This window comes from Sinohyriopsis cumingii, chromosome 9 (genome assembly GCF_028554795.1).
Source record: "Sinohyriopsis cumingii isolate HCF-2022 chromosome 9, ASM2855479v2, whole genome shotgun sequence".
Taxonomy (NCBI): Eukaryota; Metazoa; Mollusca; class Bivalvia; order Unionida; family Unionidae; genus Sinohyriopsis; species Sinohyriopsis cumingii.
Window position 1 is genome coordinate 40,714,430 of NC_142969.1, and position 6,601 is coordinate 40,721,030.

At 35.6% G+C, this 6,601-nt stretch overlaps 1 protein-coding gene across 1 annotated transcript in view; it reads right to left on the minus strand.

Annotated features, from left to right (window-relative positions):
* LOC149791608 (transient receptor potential cation channel subfamily V member 4-like) overlaps nt 1–661 on the minus strand; it is a 31,784-nt gene extending 31,123 nt beyond the window's left edge. The window contains exon 1 of the mRNA XM_089970161.1: nt 382–661. The gene's annotated coding sequence lies outside the window, so the exon portion shown is untranslated. The remainder of the gene's footprint in view (nt 1–381) is intronic.
* Nucleotides 662–6,601: the final 5,940 nt, after the last annotated feature.

The following is a 6,601-nucleotide window of genomic DNA, read 5'->3' on the forward strand; positions in this document are numbered from 1 at the left end:
CCCAACAACCCGCTGGTTTGTCTGCATTTGTGATCCCACCAATGCATTACCCGAAGGTACTTATCACAGAACAGAGGACAGTTTCTCACGATTCATGAAAGATATGCGTGGCTCAAAAATATAGAATAGATACCCACAAAAAAGAAAACAATAAATAGTTGTGTTCATTGTTAATTTCGATAGACGTTTAACTTCTATATCAAAACATAATAGGCATCTTGTAATGACCTGTAAAAACTGTCTTGAACGCAAAATTAAATAGTACAATACCAGAAAACACTGGCCAAACGCTTGAGGAAAATAATTTCTTATTTGTGTTATGTATCCACTACTTGGATCGATAGTCCGTCTTATGACGATAAGTGGCAAAATATATCTTACCTATTTTGTTGTGATGGTGTATATAGATCAAGGTGTTCAATGGTTCGTATTTCAACGTATCGCACAGCTTGCTGCACACAAGTTACATAGCGAATCAGCAATACTCCTCACTACGGATATATATCCATGTATGTTTCTTTTCTCGGTTTTACTTCACGTAGCATGTATATTTGTTTCAGCGTGGTTCAATGTCATGGAAATTCAATACTAAATAAACAATAAGCCACCCCGTTCTTGCTAGTAGATGTCGATTCTCAAGCCGGTACATACATAATTACACCTGTAGACAAATACCTAGGCAATCGGTACCTGTGTTCACGGTTGTTGCCAATACACGTTACCAATACAGTACAGGTGAATAATAACGTGATCAACTCTGTTCATTCGCCCATAACCGGGCATTATTCGTATAGCAATGGGACAGTGGATACCTTTATACCTTTTCTCTGTATGTTATCTAATATATATATATATATATATATATATATATATATATATATATATATATATATATATATATATATATATATATATATATATATATATTCCTGACTGGTAGGGGTGGAGGGGGGGGGGCTGGATGTGAACATACCTTTTGGTCGCTATGTTGAGGTTGATAGTTTAGAGAATGTAATGGTATTTCAATGGATAAAATGGGACTAAAAACACGTGGCAACACAGCAAATAATTCAATCTACAAACAAGTCGGTTTAGAGAAGTTTCAATGTATAAATAAAGCCAATAAAATAAAATGATAACGAATGTCACTTTGCTCTTCTAGCCGGCACGCCAAATTCCGCTTCCCCAAACCCTACAGCTCTTTAAATGGTTAAAGGGGTCTAAGAACATATAATGAGTTAATTTCTTTGCTTCTTTAGTTAGCATAAATTGTAACAGTCTACGTTTATACTGAGTATTGAAAATCGTATATATTTATTTGTCTACACTAGTTACATAATAGTTTTGTCTTGCATGCAATTTGACAAATTTGAAATTTTATATTTTTAAATGCCGCCACGCAGGTCTTCAAGAAACTTGGGTTGTTGTTATTCTTCTTTTTTCTTCGATTTATCTATTTTTACCTCACATATTGTTTGCAATTCCGTAGGTGTAGGTGCAACCCAAGAAGTAAGGACGTAGAGCGGAATCCTCTGCAGCTGTAGCGATATACACTGAACATGAGTCTTAAGACTCGTCTATATATGTAACCAAATGAGGAAGGCACAATATCATCGCAAGCTGTCTTTTCCAAACTGTTCCATGCAGCCTGCAATATTCACTCCGTTAGGCGGCTCAACTGTATGTCCAATCAACATTCTTTTTAACATTTGAAAGGCATTTCCTTCACTAGGTGTTTCAGTAAACGGCATAGCTTGTACTTTCTCATTGATATAACACCTTGTTTACTTCGTTTGCATTAGTAAATATTATCATTATTAAGCAGATTTATAATAATGATAAAAATGATAAATAGGATTTAATTGTTAAATGCATTTTAGATAAGGGTTTTGAAAATTTAAATTATCTATTAGACTGTTACAATTTATGCTACCTAAACAAGCAAACAAATTAACTCATTATAGACGCATGTACCATGAACGACCAGATAGGCCTTTGTGATGCAGTCAATTTTTCTGCAAAATGATATGCAATTACACCGCCCCCTCTCTTACTCAAACTTATCGCTCCGTTACATAAGAAACTTATTTCATAGCCAAATAAATGACCCTAATAATTCACTTTATTGTTTTATTTCCTCAATATATTATAATAACACTCACAATAAGTGTTCATATAACATATTTTGGTTACAATTAAATTTATATTCAAAGTAATAATAATACGTTAATGCCCCTGTGAGTTTATCTTCGGTTTCTTTTCGTTAATTTCCGCTTAAACTTCGTTCATTTCCGATAAAATTCGTTCATTTCTTATTTTGTCTCATTTAAATCCGCCTAATTTGCATTCATTGTTCATTATCATTTTTTATCGGTTATTTTTCTTCAGTGATACCATTGAAGAGCGCCCATTACACACACACACACACACCACCACCACCACCAACAACAACAACTACCAACCACTGCCATGTCCTATTTATCTTTGCGAGAAAATGTGAGAAGAAAAGAAAGAAAACATATCTTTTAAGTCAATCACATGAAAATTTCTACAAGATATTTGTCTACAGTTTTTCATCTTCTCAAAAAATATAACAAGTGTTCAATCTGCCGGACGAAAAAGTAACAACGCCAGCAGCCTCTCGGTAAATCACGAACAATTCACAAAACAAACTCTTAGAGTTACACGTTTTCGCAAGTCATTGCTCCGATGTGTTAACCCTAGCTACACATTGGCGGATCAATGAAATATTTCGGTCATTTGGGTCCGTGAAATTTCATTCGATGCGGCGGCGAGCCACAACATCCAATCAAATCAGTCTGCTGATATTTGAACACTGTTCCTACAAGATCAATACAAGGGAAACATGCAAATGGAATAGACTCATAAATAAGCAATTTTCCACTTTCGCTCAAATACGCATGTAATGGTTTCTCTCTGGTACATAGTCACACAATCGCTGTTAAACTTACAAGGTATCCTTTTAAAATCACTTGCCTCCACCATTTTCGGCCGACGTACAATGTGCCGCAGTCACACGCTGTTGGTTAGTTGGCAATACATACTAAGGGAGACAACTCATGAAATCCAGTAGATGTCGCTAGGACAAAGCTCTTAAATACCTGAACGATCTGCCAAGGTGTAGATAGGGTTAACACATCGAAATCTGATCTAGCGAAGATGACATTTACAGGGTTCCTACAATAACTGATTATAATCTCCAAAACTAGGCTTACCGAAAATCGTGTAAAGTCGCACTGGTTGACAGGCTAACAGGTGTTGTTAATAGCAACTTAGTGTATATTTCAACCGTAAAACAATGGTCAATCCCGAGCACCAAGGGCCGTAGAGAGTGATCACAGACCCTGGGGTAAGAAACGCCCGAGCCTCTCCTAGTTCCTGTTAAACAAAATTTTTCTTTTACAAAATTAAAAAGTGTTGTTCTGCCCGGGATCCCTTAAGTGCCCGTGCCCCGGGGATATATCCCGGGTTGACTCCCCCACATGTTGGGCCTGCCAGCACCATATCACTTCATGCTGTATCAAGAGTTGCCTCATCATAAAACGAATAAAGGCAAACGAACGAATGGAGAAATGAATGCATGAATTATTGAATGAACTAAAATATATTAATGAATATTTCAATGTTTAAATGAATAAACAAAATGAACAGAAGGTAACCATACATAAAGGTACCGAAAGATAAATAGGTTTATATGAACAAAATGGCAAATTACACCAACAAAAATGAAACTGGAAAGAAAAATAGAAGAAATAAGATAATATAATAAAAAATAAGAAACGATATTAAATTTAAGATATTAATTAGAATAATAATTTGAGAAACAAAAAAAAAATACAAAGAATGAAAATGTCCATTTAGCTGCATTTTTTACGAGTTTTCTTGAAATATCAAATTTTAGTTTCACTGACGAGTGATTCAAAACGTGTTTACAAATTCTTGTCTTTAGATTATCATTTGAAAAATAAATCTTCCGTTGTCATGACAACATAATCTTCATCAAAGTCACAGTCAGTCAAATTCATCTTAAAAGAGCCCAGTTACTAACAAAAAATCCAGTGCTACTCGAATTTAATATTATTTTTGTCACCGTAATTCAATGTTTTTTTTTTCTTCCGGTGCTTCTTTTTCAATCAACCAGTCTCTAGGAGAATCCTCTGATTAGAAGTCTCAAACTTTATCGGTGGTAGATATGCATTTCTAGGTCAATTTACCAGGTAGTTTTCAAATTCTGTTTAAAACTAATAAAATGTTCGATTTAGAATATGCATGGGCATCTTACTACTGGGCGTGGGTGACATAAGTGATTTTCAAAGCCACACCCTATGATGTTAATTCACCAATAAAACCAGGTCACTGTCCGCATCCGGCTCGCGGACAGTATTTTGACCATCCCTGCTTTAAAAGTCAAGGTTACGAAGACATGCTCCTCATGAATATATATATATATATATATATATATATATATATATATATATATATATATATATATATATATATATATATATATATATATATATATATATATATATATATATATATATATATATATATATATATATATATATATGTGTGATATATGTGTGTGTGTGTCTGTCTGTCTATGTGTGTGTGTGTGTGTGTGTGTGTGTGTGTGATTTGGATTTTTAACGTAGCTTCAGCAATTGTTCAGTCATATCGCTACGACGTCTGCAGTGTGGCAGTTTATAGTGATGTCTAACACTGGGGCATCATGCCGCAGACATGTAGCATGATGTCCCACCTAGTCAGATTATCCAAACACCAGGCCGACCAGTCCTAACACTAACCTCTTAATGCTGAACGCCAAGCGAGGCAGCTGTTAGTACCATTTTTGTAAGTCTTCTCGTGAATATGGCGAAACCGAGTGCTTAGCGGGACAATCTATTCAATTTTCACGTTCTTAGATCATATAAGATCTGTGCGGAATTGTTTTCAGTGAAGGCTGGTTTTCAACAAGGCCTGGCTCTTGAAGTGTGTGACCTTTCTGAAGTGGAGCGCGCTTATCGTTGTTTTGATACCAGATCACGCGTGTGAGTTATAGAAGAAATGCAGTAGATTCCGGTTAATTGGGTGTTCGAGTCCCGATGGGTCCCAATTAACAGGAATCCACTGTATATGCCCAAAGATAGCTGGTTCACGGTTCCTTGGAACCAAACGACGTATACTATTCTCGCTTTGCTCGAAGGGCATCAAATCATTGGGTGAACCAACTCTTATTTTGATCATATTAAAGCACAATTTTCACGCTTTTTTAAAATGTTGTTTAGAACTGATTACGCAGCATACGTGCAGGCAATAAAAGTTATACTTCTGTACAAAAATTTTCAAAATTCATAATACGCGCTCGCACTGAGTAGGTACCGATGTAGGTACTATCCGCTTTTTGACCAATATATTAAACAATCTTTAACTTAAATAGTATAGATGTTTACACTAATCGCCATTGTAGTAATATTATGGATGTAATTCACGATATGGAAAGTGAATTTTTCGGAGAGAGAACACAAAAGAAAAAGAAATGATCGCCACCGATTGGTAACAATCAGTTGTACAGACTTATAGCGGACACCGATACGGCATAGATCTCGTAACGCGAGAGGCTGGGTAAATGAAACTACATCGGACCAACTGCTCTTCAGTGACGTAGGTAAACATATACGCAACTGCATGCACAGACAGTGTAATGTCGGGTTCATCAACGTTTTCAGTTGCCATCTTAGTAGATTTAGGATACAAATGATGAAAAGATAAAAAGACTGCTAGTGTTGCGAAAGTTTATAAATGCTGCATTTCCGTTATCTTTATCAATTAAACATGCAACAAAATCAGGAGCAGGAGGTTCGCCAAAAAAGCAGCTGAAACAAAGTTGTGGTGGCTGTGTCGTTTCGAGAGAATTCCGAAAGAGACTTAGAGATAACTGTGCAATCGGAACGTTCTCGGCTATTTGTATACTGACGCTTGACAGACACGCGGATGATATGATGATGATACAACATAAGAGACAACGTAACTTTGGTATGTCGAAAATCATACGTTCCTAATTTCGTCTGGAGCTGATGCTCTTACATTTGCTTGACTTTCTATCATGTTGATGGTTGCAGGGGTTGTATTATTCTATTACAAAAATTTCGATGCATAAAATGCATAATGTTTTAATTTTCTATCTTCATATACTTCTAGTGACCCCCGCCCCCAAAATGGTATTTTTCTTTTTTTTCATTGTGATTAGTCTGGTCTCCTGGACTAAGTATTTTGTCTCCGGAAAAGCTCAAGATATGTTTAATGTTATACTTACCAGTCTATTTAATCCAAGGTAGTTTTACTTGCAAGTGTCGTAAAAGGCAGAAGGAGTTCCAATTGTGAACGTAGTGTATCTTGTTCGTGCTGGTCTTGAAACATAAAGACTAAGATTACATTCGATTTCAAAACTTGGTAGAGTTTTCATTACTTTAATCTTAGTAGAACATTTATTGATATTGGTAGGCTTCATGTCATATCTAAATAGTCACTTGAAGAATCAGTAAAAGGAGTTAAAGATTTTCATGTAAATATTTACCTG